At 43.4% G+C, this 27,494-nt stretch overlaps 1 pseudogene; it reads left to right on the top strand.

Moving 5' to 3' along the window:
- The first annotated feature begins 12,054 nt into the window (after positions 1 to 12,054).
- On the top strand, positions 12,055 to 22,223 carry LOC148677893 (uncharacterized; annotated as a pseudogene).
- The last annotated feature ends 5,271 nt before the right edge of the window (positions 22,224 to 27,494 follow it).

Below are 27,494 nucleotides of genomic sequence, written 5' to 3'. Positions count from 1 at the left end.
CCTCACTATATACAGATGCAGCCATTCAAAATGCGTGAGGTACCATGCAATGGGCATGTCGCATCCTAACGTGGCATGATGCAGTATCACGCGTCATTTGGCGTCATATCGGAAAGTATCCGGAATTACCTTGCAAAACCGCCAGGAGGAGCCAATAAAGCTTAAACTCTCATGTACAGCATTTGAGCTTTTAAATTTAAACTGTGTATTACAGCATGTTAATCATCAGTCATTAAAAAGTTCGTATATTGTATGAAAGCAAGATTGCTCAGTTGGGCAAAAGTACACAACCTACCTTTATCATAAATATTTTAATCATGCAGAAATATTTTATGCATCAAAGCCTTTGCCGAAGATATTACTCATTACTAATAATGAATGACCTTGGACAAGCTGTAAACTCAAAGTATTACACTAGTCCACATTATTTGTAACTATCATTTTAAATGAAAATACTTTATTTTTTCATCAACAAGTAACACCACAGCATTTCGTGCATCTAACTAACAAGGACAGGACATTAGCTAGCCAATAGGATAAAGGAATAAATTACTTTTTTTGTTTATTTCTTTAGCACATTTATTTGAACATTTCCATCGATTGTACAAGCACTGAAAAACTGTCCAATCCCGAGTTTGTCGGGCATTTTCTTTTAGTATAACAGACATAACAAACCCCTTGCTTTTAACAGAGTATTTCATATTTCCTAATAACGAAAATTATTTAAACTGCGACACTTATCATTCAACCAGAGCTCAAAATATCACAAGGATCCTCAAGAGCACAACAAAGACTGTTTTAAAAGATACTTGTACCAGATACATGAGAATCCAAGCTTTTTTATCTTCGCTTTCTTATCTACGCTAAGAAGTAGTCTTTAAAATTTATCACACAGTAAAAAGTCAAATTTCAGGGGCGTCCGTATACCAGAGATTATGGTACCGCTTCAGAAGGGTGTCAGCCAGTCAGATTCCAGGACCGGAATTATCTGTTTTATAATCAAGAATATGTAATCACGTATCTAACAAAATTAATAATGATATTAATTTAAGGATCTAAATATCTAAATCTATGTATCTATATAGCTGGTAATATTACTGTATTTCACTTTCTTTGTAAACACGCTTTGTTAACACCCGAATCACAGGTGGATTCTGCTTTTTGGTCTGGTATGGTCTGTAGCTCAAATCCTGCTTAACTAAAAATTACACACGAGAAGAGTATTATTGGACAATGCTGTGAGGCTCTGGTAGAATTTCTCTGTAAAATGAAGAGTTATAGAGGAGACAAGTTGTGTATCGCTTCTTTTGACACTTGTAAAAAAAAACATTCCAATGTTAATATGACACGGAAGATAATGTGGTGTATTGGTCGTTAGTGAAAAGATTTAATCATTTAACCTCTTTACTGTTGTAGTGTGCTCTCACGAGGCACCAGTTGTGTAAGGGTTTGGGCATTTTCGGGTACAATTATTAATTGTAGCCGTAAATCACAAAATGATTATTTTGATGGCTTTAGAATCCAACTTTGCGATATAACTCAAACAACGCACACACACAGGTACTAATACACGAGGATACATTTATTAATACTTAGAATATGCATGTAAACCTAACAGATCTTATCGAGAGGGTGATCAGAATACAAAAGATATATATTCAGTCAGTTACGAAGAGTTACATATATCAAGAGGACATAGGTTCGGTATATCATTCATTTAGACCGTTTCGTAATTGAACTTGGTTACAATTCTACATTAGATACTCAAAACAAGTACATAACTCTTAGGAATTAAATTGATATAAACTGGTTGGGATAACAATTGAATTCTCGAGCTGTAATGCAGTGAAGTTGAATACTCATCCAAGCTCTGGGGATTCAGATCTCCTGTGGGCACTAAGAAGCAGTTGCAGGCTTGTTGCTGTCCAAGCCGCGCTCTCTGGGTGTATGCCAGGCTGTGCTGTGCGGCTTGCGACGGTGCGCTGCTGATGGTCACTGACCGGCTAGTTAGTGTTGGCTTTAACTAGCAAAGTTTGTGCACAGGAGAAAAGATGACTGTGGGTCCCAGCAGGTCAGGAAGAGGACCGGTTTGTTTCTGATGAAGCGCTAGTTCTGAATAGTGATTCAGCTGTACACAGTTCCGACCTGTTCACGAGGCTTGCTGCTGATGCTAACCTCGGGTGGATCCTTTGGTTACTCATGGCTATCTCTGCTCTCGACTCTTAGAACAAAGGAAAGTTCTGGCACTTGGACACACTGGCCATTACATGGTTGTCTGGGCTCAGGATGGTCAGGAGGCGCGCCGCAAGAATGTCCTGCCTTTGGGAGCCTTTCTGCTCTTGGGCCGTCCTGCCCTGGAATTGTCTTGCACCCCTGGAATTCTTTTTAGAATTCTCTTATGCCTGTTTTTACCTGGAGGAACTTCAGCTCGTTCATTGGCTGAAAGTTTATTGGGCATCAGAGACCCATGTGAGTTACTCGGCCCTACCAGTCCCTGATTGGTTGATCAAGGTGAGATATGAGTCACTTACTCCTGACACTTAGGAATGCAGTCCAGATGTCCATCTGGCACTCCCTAGACAAATAGGTGCCAATGAATGACCATTGATCATGACAGCCAGGCTTAGCTAAGTGCATCCCCATTTGGGAGCTGTCCCATATCAAAAGAAAACATCTTTAAATCAGCCTGCATGAATAGTTTCTCTGTGGCTGCACCACAGAGATGAAGAGAGAGATGGGGCCTCATTTGGGAAAGCACAGCAACACTTAATTCTGTCTTATTAACAAGCATTGCCGCTACACTGTGCACATTTTAATCCATTTAGTATTGAATATTTATAAGGAATTTAACCACTAAAAGGAAATTTTAGTAGCTAAGCATAAAACGCAGAGTAGCATAACGAAGGTCATAAAGGTCATAAATGATATTAATTTAGGAACATAAACATATTATGTAAACTGTATATTGCTTTTATTGTTATTTTAAAGAAAAAATACACACCAATACTCTTTTCTCCTACAGTATATTGACATTTTTTATATTTCAAAATAACACGTTCGTACTGTACTGTATGTACAGTACACAGCGGTACCGCAGGTTGAACTGTAGGGCGCAAATCCACCCGAGCCCAAAAGCCCAACATATTAATGTGCATTTGCCTGGCGCTGCATGGTTTTCATCACTCTCTGCGGGAGTGCTGGCTGTGACGAATTAAACCAGTTTCACAGGTATTTTCAAAGTAGAAGGCGGTGAGTCTTCCCTCCGAAACCCCTTTTTTTTGCTTACAGTAGTAGTACTTAAGTACAGTACAGTAAGTACAGTAAGTACTTACTGTACAGTACTTACTTACGGTAGTATTTCTCGCGTTAAGAAAGCAAGGTGTTAGCATAAACTATTATGATCAATAATATTAAATTTAGCACTGTAATAAATTATGCTAATAATAAATTCTATTCTACTCTGAGAATGTAGGGGGGAGGAAGAATGCCCGTAGTCTTTTCACTGATAAACTTGTGTCAACAAAAACCAGCTGTAAAAAAAAAGTGTTTTTTTTTAAAGTCAATTCTGTGTCCATAATATTGCTATTTTGATATTGCTAATTGCTATTGATACTGAGTCTCTGTGTCTACAGTACATTGTTTGTGAACAAACCAGTTTCACAGGTATTTTCAACCCCAGCCACTGTTGTTTCATCGGTTATTATCCTGTAAAGCGCTTTGAGGAGCCACCTTTAAAGGCGCTATATAAAATAAAATGCATTATTATTATTATTAATATTGATTATATTTTTCCTCCCAGAACTTGTAAATTGTTAAGGAACAAGTAATAGGTTTATTCCATGCTGAAAAAAAGAAGAAAGAGAACACAACGTTTCGGCAGTGGAGCCTTCTTCAGGTATGAGAGAGACAGGGCAGTAGGCAAAGGTAAAGTAGCAGGAGAACAAAGGTTGGGAGGGAGAAGGAGTGAGAGGCGGGAGCAGGGGACAGAAAGAGAGGACAACCCTAACCTTGTTGTCACCATACCTTCTGACCTTTCCCTTTCACAGGATGAGCGACCCCTCCTCAGCAAAGGGTCAGTTTTGTACCAGTTCCCAGGAAGCTGGACATCCCCCAGACCAATGTCGACCTTAACCGCTTTTACCGCAGGATTTGTCTCAGAGCACATTTTGCCGACAATTCCTCTTCACAGGCAGCTGATAACAACCCGGTTATTGATGTCATTAACAACATTAATCCCAAACAGAGCTGTTGGACTCCCCCCTCTGGCCGTTTTCCACCAGTTGATTATTTCATCAACCAATGCACTAATCAAGCTCCCAAGGCACTCTCTATACCCAGTAAACATAGGTCTAACCTCACCCAAGGAGAAAATCAGGCGCTCCAGTCTCTCCGCAACAGGGATGATATCGTCATCAAACCAGCGGACAAAGGAAGTGCTGTGATGGTGTGGCTTAAGGATCTATATATCTTTGAAGCCTCTAGATAACTAACTGACACTTCTGCCTACCTCCCTCTCCAACAGGACCCTACCACTGACTACCAAAAGGAAGTGGTATCCACCATTTCTCTTCTTATCAGCAGTATAAGCTCCCCCAGAAGGCAAACCGGCTCATCATGGAACATCCACAGGTATCTCAATTTTACCTCCTCCCTGATTTCCAATTTCAGGGTACCGAATGCTACATTTTTACCATGGACATCACATCTCTGTATACCGTCATTCCCCATAATGACGGCCTTACAGCCCTCAAGCACACACTGGATAAACGCACAGTGCTTGATCCACCCACCCACACCCTGGTACACCTCACACTGAACGCATTCTCTTTCAATAATCTTTTTTACCAACAGTTCAGTGGAGTTGCCATGGGGACCAGAATGGGACCCAGCTATGCCAATATTTTTGTCGGCTGGGTAGAAGAACGCTTCTTCGCTTCCTACACTGGCTATGTCCCTGACCTCTACAAACGATATATTGATGACTGCGTCGGTGCCGCCACATGCTCCAACGATCAGCTTGAGTTCTTCCTGCACCAATTCACCAACTTCCACCCGTCCCTCAAATATACGGTTAACATATCTTCCACTACTCTTCCGTTTCTAGTCATCAACTTCTCTATCAACTACCCCAGACTGTCCACTCCAGTTTATTACAAACCTACGGATCCACACAGCTACCTCCTGTACAGCTTATTTCACCCCAACCACACTAAAAACTCTCTTCCTTTTTCACAGTTCCTTAGGTTACAACGATTATGCAGCGACAACATCGACTTCGAGAACCAAGCCCTCGAAATGTACTCATTTTTCATCAACAGAGGATACCCCAGCAGTGTGATTGACAGGGCCCTTGCCCGAGCCAAAAACACCCCCGGACCATCAACCCGATCAGGAACACCCGCCGTAACAACCGCATTCCTTTGGTGCTTCCTTACCATCCTAACACACTTCCTATCCCCAGGACCATTAACCACAACTTTTCCATCCTACAGGATGATCCCTCCATTGGGGCCCTCTTTTCTGATCGCCCTATCATCTCATATCGCGGACCACCTAATCTGCGTAACCTCCTTGTTCACAGCTCCCTTGATCGCCCTCAACAACCATCCACACCAGGCACTTTCCCTTGCAACAGAGCTCGCTGTATCACCTGCAAGTACACAGCCACCACCACACTTATTCAAGGCCCCTCAGGACAATTCCGGATCACCCAGACAGCATCTTGTACCTCCAGCAACCTTATTTACTGTATCTCTTGCAGTAAATGCCCAGCCATCTACATTGGAGAAACAGTAAAGAGACTCTGAGACCGCTTCAGAGAACAGGGCTGTTTCTCATTTCACCTCTGACGGCCACGACCACTCTAATCTCTCCGTCTGTGTTCTCAAAGAAGGTTTTCCGAACTCATACATCAGAAAGACCACCGAAACTAAAATTATTCTGCAGCTAGGATCACACATTCTCCCTTCCCTTAATGACAGACTACTGTTCTTTTAAATTTTCTCCATTCATTGGAAGTTTCATTTCACACCTCTTTGTACCCATTCTGACTTCACACCTCTTGATTGGCCTCTCTTTCTGTCCCCTGCTCCCGCCTCTCACTCCTTCTCCCTCCCAACCTTTGTTCTCCCATTACTTTACCTTTGCCTACTGCCCTGTCTCTCTCACACCTGAAGAAGGCTCCACGGCCGAAACGTTGTGTTCTCTTTCTTCTTTTTTTCAGCATGGAATAAACCTATTACTTGTTCCTTTGCAGCCTACGCATGCTGACGCAGCTACCCACCTGAACTTGTAAATTGTTGTTGTTATTGTTGTTGTTATCCAGTAAAGCGCTTTGAGAAGCATATTGTCCAGCTTGTCAGGTGCATTCTCTTGTAAAATAATAAGTAGAGCTTTGGGCTTATTAGTGCTCCACTTACAGCAACCCAATGTAAATACATTTTGTCTCCAAATCCACCACCACTTGTATGAATCATAGCTCTGCCAAACGATGTAAATTCCACTGCAATGGTTGTGTGCAGGAATTACTCAGTATGGCATCTCCATGTTCAAGTAAACACTGCTCTATGTGCAAATGTAAATGCATTTAATTTTTTTTTAAAAAGCCACCTTTGAAGGCGCTATATAAAATAAAGTTTATTATTATTAGTAGTAGTAATATTGATGATATTCTTCCTCCCCGGACTTGTAAAATTGTTGTTGTTATTGTTGTTATCCTGTAAAGCGCTTTGAGAAGCATACTGTCCAGCATATTGTATTTCATTGCACTTTGACAGATCGTCTTATAATCACTTGTTGTTAGAATATCCCTCAAGAGGATATTCCCCTCAAGAGGATATAGAGGATATCCCCCAAGAGGTATCCAGGTAACAGTGAAATGGGCGTACAGTCTGGGGAGATCGCCCATTTTCCATGTAAGTAGTTCCCTGGTTCCACACCCCTTGGTGTCTCTCCCTCTCTCTCTCGAGCCCACACTCTTGGCGGGCTTGTATTGTGTCTCTCTCTCTTCTGGGTGCAGGAGTGCTGCTGGCGGCTGGTGACGGAGAAGAAATAAAGCGCAGTTTTTAACTCCACAAGTCTGAGTCTCTGTGTTCATCCTCAACGAACCCAAATTCATTACATTGGTGTCAGAAGAGGGATGATGGACAGTGAACGGCCGATGATGTCGGACTCAGAGAACTGCCTGTTCCCCCAGCCCCAGGGATTCCGGAGGCCGTAAAGAAATGGGAGAGGGGCGGCCTAAAGGGGGGAAGGCCGCCCTTGAGCAACGCTACCCCCGCTCCAGAAAGCCAAATGGAGTGCTTAACCCCGCCTGCTGTGGGAAGAGTTGGCCACAGCCGGGGTTTATTCCTTCCCTACCTCACCGAGGGCAGACCCTGCCAGGCCCTCGTCGACACGGGTTCGACCATCACCCTGCTCCGGCCTGGTGTCCTGCCGGGCACCGAGGCAGCCATACCCCCAGGGCGCTCACCGTGTTCTTTGGGGCTGCAAGGGTGAAACACCCCTTCTACCTTGCCCCAGTCCGCGAGGACTGTATCCTGGGGTTGGAGTGTTTGCAGCAAGTGGGTGGTTGCCTTGACTTGGGCGTGAGGGACGGGGTGCTGCGCCGGGGGTGGCAGGTGCCCTCCAGCGGCGAGGTCAGGTGGCAGTTTGTTGTGTCGCGGTTGCTACGTGGGGCAGTTCTCCAAGCGGTGCATGGCCAGCTGGAGGCTGCCAAGCAGTGACCTCGCCGCTGGAGGGCACCTGCCACCCCCGGCGCAGCACCTCGTCCCTCACCTCCAAGGTTCCCACAGTGCACAGAGTGCCTTACAGACTTCGGGTAGGGGCAAGCTTATCTCACCGTCCTGAGAGTCAGCTCTGGCACGCTCGCCCTGACACCCACAGCTCCGACAGGCCCAGGTGACGCCCGCTGCTGCCACCTCCGCTTCCCGCTCCGGTCAACCCACAAACCCCAGACACCTCCCGCCCCACCAATCGTGAGACTGATTCGTTCCCCCTGCCCCACCAACTCTCGCCGGACCAAGTCAAGGCAACTACCCACTTGATGCATCCAGTCCAACCCCAGGATACAGTCCTCGCGGACTGGGGCAAGGTAGAAGGGGTGTTTCACCCTCGCAGCAACAAAATGCACGGTGAGCGCCCTGGGGGTCTGGCTGCCTCGGTGCCCAGCAGGACACCAGGCCGCAGCAGGGTGATGGTTGAACCGGTGTCGACGAGGGCCTGGCAGGGTCTGCCCTCGGTGAGGCAGGGAAGGAATAATCCTCGGCTGTGGCCAACCCTTCCCACAGCAGGCGGGGTGAACCACTCTTTCTGGCTTTCCGGAGCGGGGGTAGCGTCGCTCAAGAGTGGCCTTCCCCCCTTTAGGCCACCCCGCTCCCGTTTCCCAATGGCCTCTGGAGTCCCCGGGGATCCAGTGCCTGGCACTCCAGGGCGATGTGCCCCCTCTCCCCACAGCGGTGGCAGATGGTCAGCCATCGTCGCTCCCCCAGCATCACCACGCTGGCTGTCTCCTCCTCTCCATCTGATTCCCCATGCACACCTCCGTTGGTGCCCACCGGTCTCAAATACGGCATCAGCCTGCTCAGCCAGAGCCAGGGCCTGTCCAAGAGAACCGACGTGGCCAGCATCACGTGACGCTGCACCTCAGTCAGCACCAGGGCCCAGAGGAACACCTGGAGCGCTATATCCCGGTCGAGTAGGGTAACCCTGGTGGGCTAAGTAGGCCACGTCTGCGGCGACTGGACCCAGTGGCTCTCACGCTAGGCAGCAGCGTTGGGCCAACCTTGCCCGCAGCAGTCCCGGCGCCTCCCCTCTCCTGACAAAATGCCTCCAGAGAGCCGACCCCAACGCCGCGTAGTTGTACAGCTGGTCCCCGGGTACATCCAGCAACGCTTAGCATGCCTTCCCCTCCAGGACGGCTGCGAGGTGGCCCACCATCTCCACCTTAGACCAGCTGTTTGCCCAGGCCGCGATCTGGAACTGGGCCTCAAACATTTGCCATGGAATCTCCCCATTATAACAGCTCGGTCTCACTAGCGCAGGCTGGAGCAGGGGTGGCAGGCTGGACCCCACTGGTCTGGCGTCTCCTTCCTGCCACATGGCCTGAGGCGACCCGGGAAAGGGCCCCCTTTCCGCTGAGTAGGTCACCGTGGGGTAGCCCTGAAAAGGGCTGTGGCCACTGGCGGTGCTGAGGGGCAGTCCCGGCCCCTGGTGGCTGCTGCTCGACCCCAAAACTCGCTTTAGGGGGTCACTCGGCTGCTGGGGGAACCGGCCCATTTCACTGTTACCTGGATACCTCTTGGGGGATATCCTCTATATCCTCTTGGGGGATATTCTAACAACAAGTGATTATAAGACGATCTCTCAAAGTGCAATAAAATACAATATGCTGGACAGTATGCTTCTCAAAGTGCTTTACGGGATAACAACAATAACAACAACAATTTGACAAGTCCTGTGAGGAAGAATATTAATAATAATAATAATAAACTTTATTTTATATAGTGCCTTTAAAGGTGGCTTTTTAAAAAAAAAAACTTTTTTAAATGCATTTGCATTTGCACACAGAGCAGTGTTTACTTGAACATGGAGATCCCATACTGAATAATTCCTGCACACAACCATTACAGCGGAATTTGCATCGTTTGGCAGGGCTATGATTCATACAAGTGGTGGATTTGGAGACAAAATGTATTTACATTGGGTTGCTGTAAGTGGAGCACTAATAAGCCCAAAGCTCTACTTATTATTTTACAAGAGAATGCACCTGACAAGCTGGACAATATGCTTCTCAAAGCGCTTTACAGGATAACAACAACAATAATAACAACAATTTACAAGTTCTGGGAGGAAAAATATGATCAATATTAATAATAATAATAATAATAATAAAAAACTTTATTTTACATAGCGCCTTTAAAGGTGGCTCTTCAAAGCGCTTTACAGGATAACAACCGATGAAACAACAGTGGCTGGGGGTTGAAAATACCTGTGAAACCGGTTTGTTCACAATGTGCTGTAGACACAGAGTGTTACACCAGAGTGTTAAAGCGATTCCATTGAGGAGCCAGGCGCGATAATTGATTTGGCTGCAGCGAATGTGAATTCTGTCTGAAAAAATAAAAGTATTTTAATCACGATTCCCTTATAAAATTAACGTGAAACTAAACAAAAACTACAAATAAGATACAATTTACAGACATTCACAACGTAAACATATCTGAAAAAAATTACATTTATTGTTAAATTATTACTTTAAATATATACTTTAAGTTACTGAAACAGCCAGTTAATAAAATCGTTGCAATTTTGTTCTTGTTTGGAGGTGGGGATATTCTGACAACAATTGATTTAAAGACAATCTGTCAAAGTGCAATGAAATACAGTATTACGGGGGTACCTTTAAAGCGGAGACAACGAAAATATAGTTTATTATTAATTTGCTGGACAGAAAGGTGAGCATTATTATGCAGAAGACAAAGATAACTATTTACATTGCATTGCCAGATTGTGAATCAATAAAAATATTTAATTAAACACGGATTTGCGATTTAAATGGAAATGGGGGTGACGGGAATTCTTAATCTAAATAAAACTAAAATAAATAAAACAGGTTTCGATAGTTTATAACCACTTTTTATGCGCGAAACACAGGTGATTTTTCTTCCTCCTGATCAGTTTAAAAATCTGTGTACTCTGTAAGGTTTTTACTTCCTAATTAACCTTTTAAAATACGCGTTTCGAATAGAAGCAGCATATGCTATTCTCTTCCTGCTATGTAGAACAGATCAGCAAGTTTTTTTTTCTCCAATCAGAGGGGTGTCAGATGGTGTCAGCCAATCACCATTCTGAAGCCTACCGTAATCACTGGTATAGAGGTAGCCCAGAATTCTGTAGCATTTTCATTTTAGGAAATTATGAAACGCTCGGTTAAAAGCAAGGGAGATTGTCCGTTATAGTGGACATAAAAACAAGAGTTTGCTGTGGCTTTATTGGAAACCCAATTTTAACACAAATTGCCGGCATTATATCCTAGAAGACACAGACCGGCGCCAGACCGGGAGAATGCCTGGAACATTAAAGAAATTCAGACGAACTAGGGATTGGACAGTTTCCAAGTGCTTGTACAATCGATGGAAATGTTCAAATAAATGTGGAAAAGAAATAAAAAAATCATTTATTCCTTTATCATATTGGCTAGCTAATGTCCTCTCTTTGCTAGTTACCTGTGTCTGTGTTTCTGCATTGCATAGCAACAAGTGACTATATTCTCAGACGGAGGAACGTAAACAGTTTAATTTTCGTGTTCATTTTTTTAAATTAAAATTCATTCTATTAAGTAATCGCATATTTGGGGACCGTTTCATAAAACTTTGACGTTTAAAATGTTTAGGGAGAAATGGAAGACTGGTGTGTATTTTTTCTTTAAACTACCGAGACCAGCAATATACAGTACAGTTTACATACAGTAATATGTTTATGTTCCTAAATTAATATCGTTTATGACCTTCAGATGCGTTATGCTCCTCTTCTTTTTATGCTCAGCTACTTAAATTTCCCTTTAGTGGTAAAATTCCATATAAATATTCAATACTAAGCGGATTAAAACATGCACAGTAAAGAGATTAAATGATTCAATCTTTTCACTACCGACCAATGCACCACGAGTGCCCCTGTTGGTCATTTTGGCCGGCCAATCACTTACCGTGGTGGACTGCGGTGGCTTGTGGGTAGTTGCGTGCAGTACGGGTTTGTACCGTGCATTTTGAATGGTTGCATCTGTACAACAACTAGAAGAACAGTTAAAAGAAAAGGAAACCAAGAAAGTCGACTGGAAGTATTTTGAACTGTGGAAAACTGAGGTGCAAGTTAGAGAGAGACAAAGTAAACTGGTCAATAGTGGGAAGAAAAACTGAAACACCCATGAACATAGTGGGAAGAGAATATGGATTAATATACTGTCAACCTTTTACTGATAATATGTCAGGGTGGACAAGTGAAAGATGGCCCCATGATGGTAGTTTTCAGCCATGGGCCATACGATTATTACACGAAATGACAGACTCGCCTAACCCAGGGGGAGACCCAGGGTGGGATTATGAGTATATGTGTAAATGTGTAAGTGTGTGGGATGAATGTGTTAAAAGGCATGAACCAAAATGTGGTAAGAAATCCCAACCTGAACAGATGATGTTGAGCACTACTAAAGTGTACCCCGAATTGGATTGTCCTGCAGCAGCTACTGCAGTGATAGCAGTGACTATCAGACCCAGCTTAATGCCATATGTCACAGAATAGAGGCAAAATACCCGGGAAAGTGGATTGGGTGGTGCTGAGGCAAATTAAGCAGAAACCTGGGGAAACCTACAATGACTTTTTGGAGAGACTGACTCCTCTCTTCAGTAATCTTAGTGGCCAGCCTGAACCCCCAGCAGGAGGGGAAGGGTCAGTTTATGAAACCCAACTCACTAACCTTTTTGTAGAGGGACTGCTTCCAGAAATAGGTGGCATGGTAAAAACTACTTGTATCAGCTGGGACACTGCCCGATTAACAGAAGTATGTCACCATGCTTATCATCCTGAACGACAGCTCACAAACAAAAGAGAGCGAAAAGCCCGAAAGGACAATCATCAGCTTTACCAACTGCAAATGGCTCAGTTGCAGTTTTACCAGGGTAACTGTAGTAGAGGCCGAGGGCAAGGGCAGTGTGGCCATGGAGGACGGAGAGGAAGAGACAGAGGCCTGAGAGGGGACTCCCAGGTTTGCTTCAAGTGTGGACGGATGGGACACTGAGCTCGTGACTGCCCCAAAGAAAACACAGCAGAGGGAAGAAGCGACGACGACAACTGGGATCCACCACCACCCCCTCCAGCCGAGGTAACCGTGAGCTCACCCTGGCAAAAGGAGCAAAGGGACTGGCTTTCATTGCAAGCTGAGGTAGGGCCTGAGGGCACCGAGACTTTTATTTTATCTGCCCTCTCCCCTCCGTCTCAGCTACCCAAGGTTACTTTACTCATAAATGGAGACCCTTATGAATTTTTTGTAGATACCGGAGCTACACACTCGTTACTCAGGGACAATATCTGTAGATTCGAACCTTCCTCAAAGTCCATTTTAACAGTAGGAGTAATGGGACATCCTACAAAATCTTATTTTACTACACCCCTAACAGTGGAATGCCAGCAGCATGGGTATGGGCCTGGTAATCACTCATTCCTCCTTTCTAAATAGTGCCCTGTTAATTTGTGTGGCAGAGATTTACTCTGCAAAATGGGTCTCACCATTGTCTGTTCAGAACAGGAGCTTGAGCTAACCTGCAATGAAGATTGCTTGCCATACACCATGTTAGTACAGCACTCACCCACAGTCCCTGACTACTATTACAGTTTGGACATAGTGCAGGATGAGGAACAAACACCACAACTCCTTTTACAGGAGGTTAAAAGACTGTGGCCAGGCAATGGTGATTTTCAGGATGTGAGCAAATTACTGCAGAGGTTAGCTTTGGAGATCCAGCTGAGAAATTTGAGATGGCGTGGTTCGGTGATGGACAGTGTAGTGATAGGCTAAGGGGCAATGGGTATTTAATTTCGGCAGAATTTGCAACACTAGCTATAACCTTAACAGAAAAGCAGAAAACACTTTATCGAGTGGGGACGCACCCTCATGTTTCCCTTACTAAAGCATCAGGATTTCGCTGGCAGGACGTAGGCGTCTTTGTCCAACAATGTGTTGAAAGCTGCTTGTGGTCAGCTCCAGATTTGAGGGGAGTTAGATATAATGACACAATCCAGGCTAGTTGGTACCCGTGCTCAGCGATCCTTCAAACCTGGAGGGCCATGCACCTCAGGGCTCCAGATGACCAAATGGGTGCATTATTTGTGTCCACTCCTGGTGACACTTCACATCCTGCACTAGAGGGGGTGCCTAGCTCCCTCTGGGCAGCCCACAAATACGATTTGGGACTGATGAAAGGAGCTTCCCCGCTCAAAGTGAAACCCAAGTCCACCTATAGGCCGAGTAAGCCCCAGTATCTGCTCAGGCCAAACGCTGAGGTTGGGCTCAAACCTGTGGTTGAACAGTTGGTTACCGCAGGAATTGTGATTTCCTGCCGAACATCTCCCTGTAACACTCCACTGTTCCCCGTAAAAAAAGCTGATGGGGAATCCCGGCGCCCGGTCCAAGACCTAAGAGCAGTAAATGCAACCGTATATGCTCGGGCTCCTGTAGTTCCAAATCCAACTACCATTTTGTCATCTATCCCCGGGGACTCAAAGGTTTTTTTCTGTAATAGATTTGGCAAATGCATTCTTTAGTATCCCAGTACACCCTGAGTCTCAGTTTTGGTTTGCTTTCACGTTTCAAGGGAAAAAGTATACTTGGACTCGTATGCCTCAGGGATATGCCAAGCCTCCTACTATTTTTTCCTCTGCATTACAGGACTGTGTCTCAGAGTTTGGTTTTAAAAACAGTAGTACATTAGTGCAGTATGTTGACGATTTGTTGGTTTGCTCTCCAAGTGAAAGTGCTTGCATTCAGGATACTAAAGATCTTTTAAATTATCTTGCCAGTACTGGAAATAAGGTTTCGCTATCAAAGCTGCAGCTTGTAAAAAGGAATGTACGTTATCTGGGTCATGACATTTCTGAAAATTCACGCTCAATTGGCACGGAGCGAATAACTGCTATCCAAAAATTTCCAAAACCCCGCACCAAGAAGGAAATTATGTCCTTCTTAGGCTGCACAGGTTACTGTAGGGCGTGGATACCAGGGTATGCAAAAATTGCACAGCTATTGTCTGACATGGCGCACACTTCAGGCCTGAATATGACTGACAGACTGACTTGGACTGAAGAAGGGGAAAACGCTTTTGTTGAACTCAAGACTGCTCTTATGTCTGCCCCTGCGTTGGGCATTCCTGACATACAGACATACAGAGCGATGTACAGTGTTAAACCCTGCAACCTTGCTAGCTACTCAGGACGAGGGGGAGCCACATGATTGTCTGGTGGCCATCACCTCTCAAGTAACTCCCAGGAAGGATCTCTCTTCTTTCCCCCCTTCCTAACTCTAGGTTGCTCTTCTATGTTAACGGGTCAGCTCGCAAAGACCTGACCACTGGATTGAGTCATGTGGGGTATGCAATGGTTTCTGACCACTCCACTGTCGAGGCCGCTCGCCTCCCTTCACATTTATCTTCTCAGGCAGCCAAACTTTTTGCTTTAACAAGGGCTTGCGTCCTAGCAACCAGAAAATCAGTTACTTTTTACACTGATAGTAGATACGCTTTTGGGGTTGTGCATGACTTTGGTACTCTCTGGAAGAACAGGGGGTTTCTCACATCACAAGGCACGCTGATCCAACACTCCCTCTTGGTAAGCAACTTGCTTGAGGCTATTTTGTTGACCAGCTCCGTTGCTGCATGCAAGTGTGCAGGTCACACCCGCTCACCTGATGAGGTCAAGAGGCAACTCCGTTCAAGAGGCAACTCCAGGGCCGTTGCTCCAGCAAAGGCAGCAGCAGCATCCCCTTTTTCCTCTGCACTTTTACTTCCCCTTCTCAACTCAGAGCCCGAAATGGTCTCAATAGCTGACATGCAGGCGCTGGCCACTCCGGCTGAAAAGGCAGTCTGGAGAAAATCTGGCTTGTTTTCTAATGGGGTCTGGCTAGACCCGACGGGGAAACCATGTCTTTCCCAACATTTCTTTCCCTAGATTGCTAAAATGACTGTCACCGGGTGGGCAGGAGGGGTGCCCAAGTGAGTCCTTTTAAAACAGAATGATGGCTCAGCCGCAATTACACTTAGGTGCAACGATGATGGTATGTTATGACAATGCTCCCCACAAACAATTACATATAGCAAAACAAAAAAACAACAACAAAATTGAACTAGTACACACACACATAAAAACAAACCCTTTCTCTAAGAAAGAGATCAGGAGTTCTACCACACTTAGGTCCTATCAGCTCCACACTGTAGCAATAGCGAGACTAAGCCCTGTTAAATCTCTCCCCCCCTCCTAAATAGGTAACATATAGCCCTGCCCCCTTGGACTGTACCACTGTTACACAATTATGGAGCTGCATTTCATCCCAGATAAACTAATTTCCCTAACATGAGTATTCCTTCTTTCTTTTAAAGAATAGTGTCACCAACGATCTCCTAATAGCTTCTGATTTTGGTTCTCTTTCCATACTCATCCTTCATGATCTCAGTGCTGCCTTTGACACTGTTGACCACAACATCTTACTTTCTCATCTCGAGACTGTGTTTGGAGTTTCTGACACTGCCCTCAAATGGTCTAAATCTTACCTCACTGATCGCTGTCACTTTGTCTCTCTCAATGGGTACAGGCCTGAAATTGGTCTTGTCAAGTGTGGTGTCCCCCAGGGCTCAATACTGGGCCCCTTGCTCTTCAGCATTTACATGTTCCCACTTGGTCAGCTTTTAAGATCACATGGCCTCAGCTTTCATTTCTACGCTGACGATACTCAAATATACATCCATACCAAACCCGACACTGATGTGGCTGTCTCTATTCTATCTAATTGCATCTCTGACATAAAAATTTGGATGACTCAAAACTTCCTTCATCTTAACTGCGACAAGACTGAAGTCATGCTTATTGGTACCCCCCTATCAACTTCGTAAAGCCAGTCCTGTAACCCTATCTGTAGATGGCTCTGTACTTGAGCTTCAATCTAAATTGAAAAACCTTGGGGTTATATTCGATTCTGGCTTAAGATTTGACCCACATGTACAGCATACTGTCAACATTTTTTTTTCACCTTATAAATATCGCAAGACTACGCCCTATGCTATCATTAACTGTGGCTGAAAAGCTGATCAACATATTTGTATTCTCTCGAATTGACTATTGTAATGCTCTACTCGCTGGGGTATCTAAATCTACCCTGAACAAACTGCAGTATGTCCAAAATTCAGCAGCCAGAATCCTGACCAGGTCTAGTGCAAGTGTTCACATTACCCCTATCCTGGAGTCCTTGGACTGGCTTCTGGTCAAATTCTGCGTAGACTTTAAAATCCTCATGCTCACCTATAAGGCTCTACATGGCTTGGCACCTCAATACCTGTCTGGACTATTATCGCCCTACTCCCCACCTCGCAACCTCCGCTCTTCAAATTCTGCCCTCCTTATTGTCCCCCAAGCCCGTCTACATTGTATTGGTGACAGGGCCTTCTCCTGTTATGCCCCCAAGCTCTGGAACTCTTTGCCCAAGGATATCAGAAAGTCACCTTCCCTAAACTCCTTCAAATCCAGACTCAAAACCTTCTTCTTCAGAAAAGCCTTTACTTTACTGGTTCCATTCTTCACCCCTCTGCTCTTCTTAGTACCACCTTCCACGGTCTCCTCTATTGTTATTGTTGTATTGTTGTAATTGAAACTGTGTTTTATCTTGTGTATTCTTCTTATTTATTGTTATTGTCATCCTGTAAAGCACTTTGAGAAGCCACCTTTAAAGGTGCTATATAAAATAAAGTTTATTATTATTATATTATTATTATTATTATTATTATTATTATTATTATTATTAGTATAAACAGAATGTACCATGTGAAAAGAAAAATACCAACCCTGAATACATTTAACTTATTTTTAACCTCTTGCAAAAATGGAACTTCCTTTACCGGAAGATGTGCACATGCAACACTCCATGTTGACATTATAAAGCCAGCTGAAAACGGGTAACGAGTTTGGACCCATGAGGCCACCATTCCCAGAAGTCGGACAACAACACGGAAGAGACAAACAAACAGACAGAGTGCTCTCTCACACAGATAAGTACAAATAAAGAGAAACAGAGTTTGTGTTTGTGTCTCTTCAGGTAACAGAAACTGATTTTGAATTAAGAGGTGATAATTTATTGTGTGTATGAAAATAGGAAACTTCTTGCCAAGCCCTGAGTATGCATCATCATGAGCTAGCTAGCCGACAGGAAAGTGTATGCGAGATCGTGTGTAACTTAAGATGGATAATGAGTGTCTTGTAATGTACTGTCTGCGGACGGTGACAGAGATCCCTCTGTCATATTACCTCCTTCCCCTTCAGGATTGACGAAGGTCGGCAATCGAGATAAGTAGTCCACAGTGATATTCATCTTGCCAGCTTTGTGACGAATTTTAGAACAATATGGTTGTAACGGTAAGTACCACCGTGTCACCCTAGCATTATGATCTTTCATGGTCTGCAACCAAGTGAGTGCTCGTTGGTCAGTGTTCAAATCAAACTCTCATCCCAGTAAGTAGTAGTGGAGACTGTCAAGGGCCCAGTTGATGGCAAGACATTCCTTCTCGATGGTGGAGTACCTGACTTCTCGGTGCAGGAGCTTGATAGGTTGATAGGTTGCTCCTCCCCTTCCATCCCTTGAGCTAACATCGTTCCAATGCCCACAGCGGAGGCATCCACCTGTACCAAAAACCTCTCCTGAAAGTTTGGACTACAAAGCACTGGGGCAGAGCTAAGGTGGTTCTTGAGGGTGTTAAATGCTCTTTCACACTCTTCTGTCCATACAACGGGATTTTTGGACACCTTCGTAGTGAGGTTAGTCAGCGGTACAGCAATGGAGGCAAAGTGTGGAATGAACCGCTGGTACCACCCGGCCAAACACAAGAAGGATCTTACTTGTTTCTTGGTCCGGGGAAGAGGGCTATTTCTAATGGCCTCCACCTTGTCAACTTGTGGATGGACCTGGCCATTCCTCAGATGGTATCCTAGGTATCAGGCCTCTCCTTTGGCCCATTCACACTTTTGGGTATTGAGTGTCAGTCCGGCACTGTGTATTTTCCCCAGGACCTGGCGGAGATGTTTGAGGTGGTGCTCCCAGGTGTTGCTAAAAATGACCACATCGTCCAGGTAAGCCGCACTGTAATCCTCACAGCCTTCTAGTACCCGGTCCATAAACCGTTGGAATGTTGCAGCTGCTCCATGTAGTCCAAAAGGCATCACAGTAAAATGGTATAATCCAATGGTGTACGGAATGCGGTGTAAGGTCTGGATACTTCATCCAGGGGCACCTGCCAATACCCCTTACAGAGATCCAAGGTGGTAATGAAACTGGCAGCCCCTATCTTCTCAAGGAGGTCATCAATACAGGGCATTGGGTACACATCAAACTGGGAGGCACCGTTGAGCTTACGGAAATCCAAGCAAACTCTTAGTGACCCATCCTTCTTGGGCACAATGACTATGGGGCTACTCCGTTAACTGGTTGATGGCTCAATAACTCCCATGTCTCTCATGGTTTGGATCTCTTCTTTCAGTGCTCTAGCTAGCCTCTCAGGCACGCGATGTGGTCTCTGGCGAATTGGTGTAGGGTTCTTGAGGTGAATGCCATGGTGAAGGATGCTGGTTTTCCCAGACTTCTGAGCAAACAGGACAGGAAACTCCGCAAACAGATGCTGCAACTCTGCTCTGTTTTAAGTTAATTTCTGTCTGCTGCTTCCATGCCTCTAAGCTGGCAAAGTCATCCTTTTCCTCCTTCACCTTACACACCATAAGCGAGGTCGCAGACTCCCGTTCTTTCCATTCCTTAATGAGATTAATGTGGTACGTCTGCTTTTCCTTCCCCTTGTCCGGGTGGTGCACTTCATATGTAATTGGCCCTACCTTACGAAGGATGGTGTAAGGCCCTTGCCACTTGGCCAGCAGTTTACTGTTTGCAGAGGGAAGCAGGAGCAATACCTTCTGTCCTGGCTGGTACTCCCAGTGGCGAGCATTCTGATCATACCAACGCTTCTGGGCCTGTTGGTCTTCTTTTAGGTTCTCTTGAGCCTCTTTCTGATACTTCTCAAAGCGGTCTCTGATCTGCAACACATACTGCACAATACCTTTCTCCGAAGTTATAACAGGAGTGGCTTCCCAGGTCTTCTGCAGAAGATCCAGAGGTCCTTGGACAGTCCACCCATACATTAGCTCAAAGGGGGAGAACCCAATAGAGGACTGTGGCACTTCTCTATACACAAAGAGAAGGAATGGCAACCACTTGTCCCAGTCCTTACCCGTGTCAGAGACAAACTTCCTCAGCATATTTTTGAGGGTTTGGTTAAAGTGCTCAACCAGGCCATCTGTCTGTGGGTGATAGGGACTGGTCTTGATAGCAGTGATCAAGCAGTGATAGCAGTGTGGAGTTGACCCATCAGGCAGGATGACCCAAGCCACGAGTATGCACCCTCATGAGCTAGCTAGCCGACAGGAAAGTGTATGCGAGATCATGTGTAACTTAAGATGGATAATGAGTGTCTTGTAATGTACTGTCTGCAGACGGTGACAGAGATCCCTCTGTCACAAAGACACATAGACGAGACCATGTGTCAAAAGGAGGAATGGTAAGTATGGTGAGTATGCAATGGGACACGAGGGGATTCAAAAATTTAACAGAGAAATGTTGTAATATGTAGGGCACGGCACTAAAACTCAGGCCTCAGCGCACCCCGTCCCAAAGATTCCGATTGATCACATTCTGATGGTTTTTATTCGTAGACATGTTTTCTAGATGGGTAGAAATTTTTCCCTGTAAGCACGCTGGGTGCTTCCTTTTTGTCTCTATGATTATTTCTTTGTTGTAATCCTTCTAGTCCTATAGAAAGGGGAAGTATTAGAAAGGGACTAAGTGCTGTATTTTTTCCACTGCATTACAACATCTTTATAAAAAGCCTGTGGTGCCTTTAGCAAGTTGAGTCTCTGACGCACTCTGCAGAGTGAGAGCAGGGCTCCCAATATTGCAATATTGAAATAAAGACCTTACTCAGGTGAGAGCTCTCTCTTGTGGCTTCCTTGATAGGTATATTTCCATGACACACTCTTTAGACAGGAAGAAGACCAGTTCATTCCCGATGTAGCGCTAGTCCTGAATACTTAGATTCAGCTATCCACAGTTCCGACTGTAGTTCACTTGTTGATCAGGTGAGTGTACACGGTGGGGTCAGGATGCTTGCTGCTGGGCTAACCTCGGGTGGATCCTTTGGTTACACGCTGGCAACCTCCGTTCTCGACTCTTAGAACAAAGGAAAGTCCTGGCACTCGGAAACACTGGCCGTTAAATGGTTGTCCGAGCTGAGTCTGAGGATGTCCAGGAGGCGCTGAGTTGAGAATGTCCAGGAGGCGCACTGAGGAAGCCCTGTGCTGTCTGTTTTACCTGGAGGAACTACGGTCGTTCATTGGTTGAAAGTTTCATGGGCATTCAAGACCCACATGGGGTTAACCTGCCCTACCAGTTCCTGATTGGCTGATGATGAGTAACAATGCAATCTCACCTTAGAGTTGTAAACAACTTGGGATGAGACTCTCCCAGACAGTAAGGCGCCAGAGATGACCATTTATTAGGGTTGCTGGAGAATCTCAGCATTGGGAGTTATTCATTATCAGAACACTCTATCAGCTAGAAAAACACCTTAAATCTGAACCAAATGGAATGGCCTCTCTGTATCCAGCACCACTGAGATGAAGGAGAGAGGGACTGGCAAGGGAGCAACAGAATTAATTCCTGTACTTTAATAAGCCTTGATGCTACATATCCCTCCTTTTTGAAGGTCACGAGACATTGTTGTCTTCAAACCAAAACAGGGTTAAGTGATGTCCCTTGTATCATTAAAACATTAACCTTAAATGTCCACATTACTCCTTGAGAATTCATACAGGAACCAGCATTGGAAACAAATATGATGAATAACATCTGGAGTATGTATAAACAAGGTAGGAGACATCTTCTCAGTCTAGGCATTACACATCAGGAAGTTCACTGTCAGTATCTGATACCTCTGTAGTAGGCAGATATTTGGGAAGAAGTCACTTCCTTTCTTTTGACATGCTACCTTTGACTCATTCATGCTACCCGGAGTACATCTTGATGTGAGTACCCTGCCATTCATGATCCAGCTACCCAGCAGCAATGTTACAATAACGACGGTTCCTTTTCCCAACCCCCTTGATGAACCACAACACTGTGTTGGGCACCTACAAGGGTGGTTTGGAGGTTTGTTCCATTAAAAGCAAACTCAACTACCTGTACCTCTTCAAGGCTTACTGTTCCTTGGATTTAACTACCAAATTCAACAGTGTGGCACCTGAAGGCATCCACGACCTCATGTTTGGTCTTACAGATGCAGCCATTCAAAGTGAGCGGCACAGACACGTACAGGAGGTATTTGGCTACGGCCTCGCGCATCGTGACGCACGATGATGCAAAATACCATGGTACGTGATTGGTTGACCAACAGGGGCACTCATGGTCCATTGGTCGGTCGTAGAAAGATTTAAATGTCTTTACTGTTCCCATTTTAGTATTGAATATTTATATGGAATTTTACCACTGAAGGGAAATCTTAGTAGCTGAGCATAAAAAGAATACGAGCATACTGTAACATGTGTGAAGGCCATAAACAATATTAATTTTGGAACATAAACATACAGTATATGGCTGGTCTCGGTACTTTAAAGAAAAAATACACACCAGTATTCCATTTCTCCCTAAACATTGTAAGCTTCGAAGTCTTTAACTAACGTGATACCGGAGTCAACAAGCATACTTTTAGAATTTGATTAAAAGGGAATATAATATGGAATCGCGTATCTGAAGAAATTGATAACGATATAATTATATTCATGTACCGCAACACAAGAATAATACATGCTGTACATTGTCTGTTGATAATGTTTCTGTAGGGCTTTTTCAACACTCCACATGTGACCTTGCCAGTGGTGCTGTGGGTTAGGTTCCTGACTCACACATCTCACGTTGTGTGTTCAAATCCAGCTGGAGCCATGGCTCTTTTTTAACAAACATTTCTTTGAAAAAAAACTTTTCCCTGGGTCAGAGATTAAATAAATCTCCACTCACACCAAACAAATTTATATTTCTAAATATCACAACATGATCGAATTTAAGTCATTTTAATAACAATGATTAGTTACCTATGCGTTACAATATAAACATTTATATTGATTTAAATCGCGTTTTGATTTAAATCGCAAATGCGTGTTTAAATATATGTGTTTTTTTATTCACAATCAAACAAATGGAACATAAATTGATATCTTTGTCTTGTAAGTATCTTAATAAACTTTCAGCACAGCTTTCTCCACGTTTAGATTTATTTTTCTTGGGATCTTGGGATCAAACGTGGAAAGATTAGATTGTAATTGTTTTTATTTTTTAAATACATTTTAGAAAAGTGTAATCTATACTAAAAAGCTGTACACTACGTGCTATAAAGATACATATTGTAATACTTTCGGGTTCGGATAGGACGGACACAAGAACTCAGACTTGCGGAGTTAAAGCAAGTTAAAGCCTTGATTTTATATATCACCTTTAAATATATGTGTTTTTTTATTCACAATCAGACAAATGCAACATAAATTGATATCTTTGTCTTCCAAGTATCTTAATAAACTTTCATCATAGCTTTCTCCCCGTTTAGATTTATTTTTCTTGGGATCTTGGGATCAAATGTGGAAAGATAAGATTGTAATCGTTTTATTTTTTAAATACATTTTTGAAAAGTGTAATCTATACTAAAAAGCTGTACACTACGTGCTATAAAGATACATATTGTAATACTTTCGGGTTCGGATAGGACGGACACAAGAACTCAGACTTGTGGAGTTAAAGCATTTTAAAGCCTTGATTTTATATATCACCTTTAAAAGTGGCATCTCAAAGCAATACAGTAGATAAAAACAGTTAAAATGACCACAGATTACAAAGTAAATACCCAACATTGATTGTACCAATCTGTCATGCTAATATAGCACCTTGAATTGAATTGAATTGAATTGAGAGGGAGGGCGAGCGAGAGAGCACAGCCAGGACAGGCAAATAAGATACACTCCACAGACATTCACAACTGCGACATATCATAAAACTTTTGCACATATTGTTAAATTATTACTTGTTTTTCAGGAAGTTAAAAAAACACTTGAATTACTTATCCAGTCTCTTGAAATAAAATTATTTTTCAAGCAATGCAACTAACGTCAGGCAATGTGTTTTTTTTAAATCCAGCATTGACAGCCACATCTTAAATCTTGTCAGTCAGCTCTTTTCTCTCTATTTGAATTGTGGCGATTCAAACAACTTGGGATAAGAAGTGGTCTCAAAGTCTTCAAGCTCACAGAGCTTCAACAACAGATGACAATTCCCTTAGTCCTTCCTTAGTCTTCCTGAAATTGTCAGATTATGAGTGAATAAAAGCATTTTATTAAAAACACGTTTGCATTTGTTTGGGAGCTATATTATGTATTTTTCATATGTAAGATATAATGATGTGTTCCTGCTTTCACATCGCATGACTTTAAAAGCAAGAAAAACAGGTTTCGATTCACATTATCTGGCGAGTCTTGTTTTGTCAAAGGACAGCACATACTTTGAAAAGACCGCAAATGTATTAGTGTATTAATTGCACTATGGACCGCACAAAGAAATTTAAAATAGTCTTCTTTAGGTAGGTAGGAGTGGATCGCAGCAGGCATAATCAGCAAATGACAAGAAAACAAAGAACAGGGCAGGTGAGACGTGTATCCAGAGAGCTAGTGATCAGAAAAAGGAACAGCTGTTATGCCCAGGTTTTCGACGCAATTTTTTTAACTTGCTAATGCATCAGACACATTTCCAGGCGTATTGTGTTTTAAATAAAATAGGAGTGTCTTTCCCTGGTATTAGCTCATCGGTATGGTGTAAGTTTTATCTGTACCATACTATACAGTATATAGATACAGACTTCAAGCTGGACCACTGTATCGCTTTGGTAAGGAGACACCTATGGCCAAAATCACGAAGACTCTCTCACACCAAATATTGAATATGAAAAGAAAGCGGAATTCAAAACGGGACATTGTACAGCATTTGGCTTCGATGGACATCTTCGTTTGTGAAAGCACAGTGAGACGACACTATAAAGGGGAGAGGAGGCAGGTTTAGAAGAGAATCTAAACCAAGGACGATTCAAAGGTAAATAACTTTCTAAAAATACTTTTCTTGCATGTAAATACAACTACGCACATTATTTTTAAAACTAACTGTTGATCTATTTTTTTCAAGTCCTATTGTGCAAGCTATCGACAGACTGACTGATGAAAATTATGAGCTACCGGCGATGCAAGTCCAAAGACGGCTATGGGCTGACCTCGGTGCGAGCGTTAGTCTGACATCGATAAGAAGAGTGCGCAGGAGGCTTGGATGGAGATACAGAAAAACCAACACATGCCCCATGATAAGGCTAAAAAACAAAGAGGAAAGACTCAAACAAGTGCTCCAATGGATTGAACAGGGGGAGGCATTTCATGATGTACTTTTCACCGACGAAACAACAGTGGCTCTGGAACAGTTTTCAACAATGTTATTTTGTAAAAAGGGGAGATATGTGGACAAGCCAAAGCCCAAACATCCACTGAAGGTTCACGTCTGGAGGGGTATATCTAGAAGAGGCCCGGGACCGCTTTTTATTTTCGAAGGAATTATGAATCGTGAATTCTTCGAGGAAAACGTGAAACAGCATGCCGCCCCATATACCAGGGAGCACTTTGGATCAAGGCACCATCTCTTTCAAGATAACGATCCGAAACACACAGCAGCAAGGGCGAGGCTTATAGCAGAAGGAGTGAACTGGGTGAAAACTCCAGCCGAATCCCCAGATCTTAATCCAATAGAGATAGTTTGGCATTCACTGAAAGACTATGTTTGGAAAACTGCTAAGCCCGTCAGAAAGCAGGAACTGATCGATGCGATCTATAAATTCTGGGAGGAAGAACTGACCGAACAAAATTGCAACAATTTTATTAACAGGCTGTTTCGTGTTCTTCCTAGGATTGTTGACCAGGGCGGGTAACATTCAGGAATATGAGTCTGATAAAGACAGTCTGTCCACAAACAAAACATTCCTGTTAGACAAGAGGAATGTAAAAAAAACAATTCCTTTTTGTCAATGAAAACCGGTGTGTGTGTCTCTCTCTGCTGAATGAATAAAAGCATTATATTAAAAACACATTTGCGTTTGTCTGGGTATTTACTTTGTAATCTGTGGTCCTTTTAACTGTTTTTTTAATCCACTGTATTGCTTTGAGATGCCACTTTTAAAGGTGATATGTAAAATTAAGTTTTTTATTATTGTTATAGAGAAACATGATCAGATTTTCCCTGGTTCAGAAAAAAATATCTTAAGTATACTAGTTTGTCACTCTTCTCATTCCCTCTTTGCTAAATGGCTTTTCATACTAATCTGATCAATCTAACTGCCTGTTTACTCTGCTTTCTCTATCCTTTAAAATAAACTATTATTCCAAAATGCAGGGTATTACATAGCAAGTATCACAGGCCAATTCACAGGTTTGCATGCATAATTTAATTTTGAAAGCCACTGAGACATCAGGTACTACTGTTGTATTTATGAAAAAGAAACAAAACAAAAAGCATACTAATAACTGTGCCATCCTACTCTTTATTTAATACAATTGATTATTTATAAACAGTTAACCTTGTTAACAAAATATTCTGAATTATATTTTACCCTGTTTTTTCTTTGGTTTTGTATTTAACTTATTATATGATAATCAGATTTAATGTATATTTGAACAATGAAAATATATTTTTACAAGATGCGGGGGAAAGTGCAACAACTTATTACAGTGCTAAATTCAATATTATTGATTACTAATAGTTTATTCTTACACCTAACTTTCTTAATTAGATGTATTTAAAACAGTGAACTACTGTAAGTGTAACATAACATTCAGAAATACAATCGAGAATAGTTTTGTGGTGTTTGTATAGATGAAACGTTCCTAAAACGTATAACGTAACGTAATTAAAATCTGTAATCTTCCCACTTGTATGTCATCAGAAAATACAAGAAGTTTCTGCTTTGTCTAAGGATGGTATCAAAAAGTAATCTAAGTGGTGAGAAAGCTGTGCTTATTGATAATTAAGGGACTTAAAAGTAAAAAGAGATGCTTCATATTGCTTGACTAATTTTAAAAACTAAGTTATAAATACAGACGCTCTCTCGGTGCCGCGCCGGGTCTAAATATCAAAATCTACATTCGCCCCAGGCAGAGGCGGAAGATCGCCCGGCTGGGGTGCACGGTGAGGGGCAGGACAGGAGTGAAAGTGGTCAGGGCGGGGTTTAGGAAGGCCGCTGACCAGTGCGGCTGTCCACAGTGAAGTGGGCGTACAGTCTTGGGAGGTATCCGTTTTCCTTGTAAATAGTTCCCTGCTTCTGCACCCCTGGGTCTTTCTCTCTCTCTTTTCTCTCTCTCTCTCGGGTGCACGGGCGGTGTGTCGGCTCACGCTGTTGGCGGGCAGGGGCGCGGGAGAGCCGGGCTGGCAGGTGGTGACGAAGAAGAAAAATAAAGGCTTTCACTTCCTTTAACTCCGCAAGTCTAAGTTCTTGTGTCCGTCCTATTCAAACCCGAAAGTATTACAATATGTGTCTGTATGGCAGGTGGTATACAGCTTTTTAGTATAGATTACACTTTTC

This window comes from Lepisosteus platostomus, chromosome 1 (assembly GCF_059453375.1).
Source record: "Lepisosteus platostomus isolate fLepPlt1 chromosome 1, fLepPlt1.hap1, whole genome shotgun sequence".
Classification (NCBI taxonomy): Eukaryota; Metazoa; Chordata; class Actinopteri; order Semionotiformes; family Lepisosteidae; genus Lepisosteus; species Lepisosteus platostomus.
This window is presented reverse-complemented; position numbering and strand designations above follow the sequence as displayed.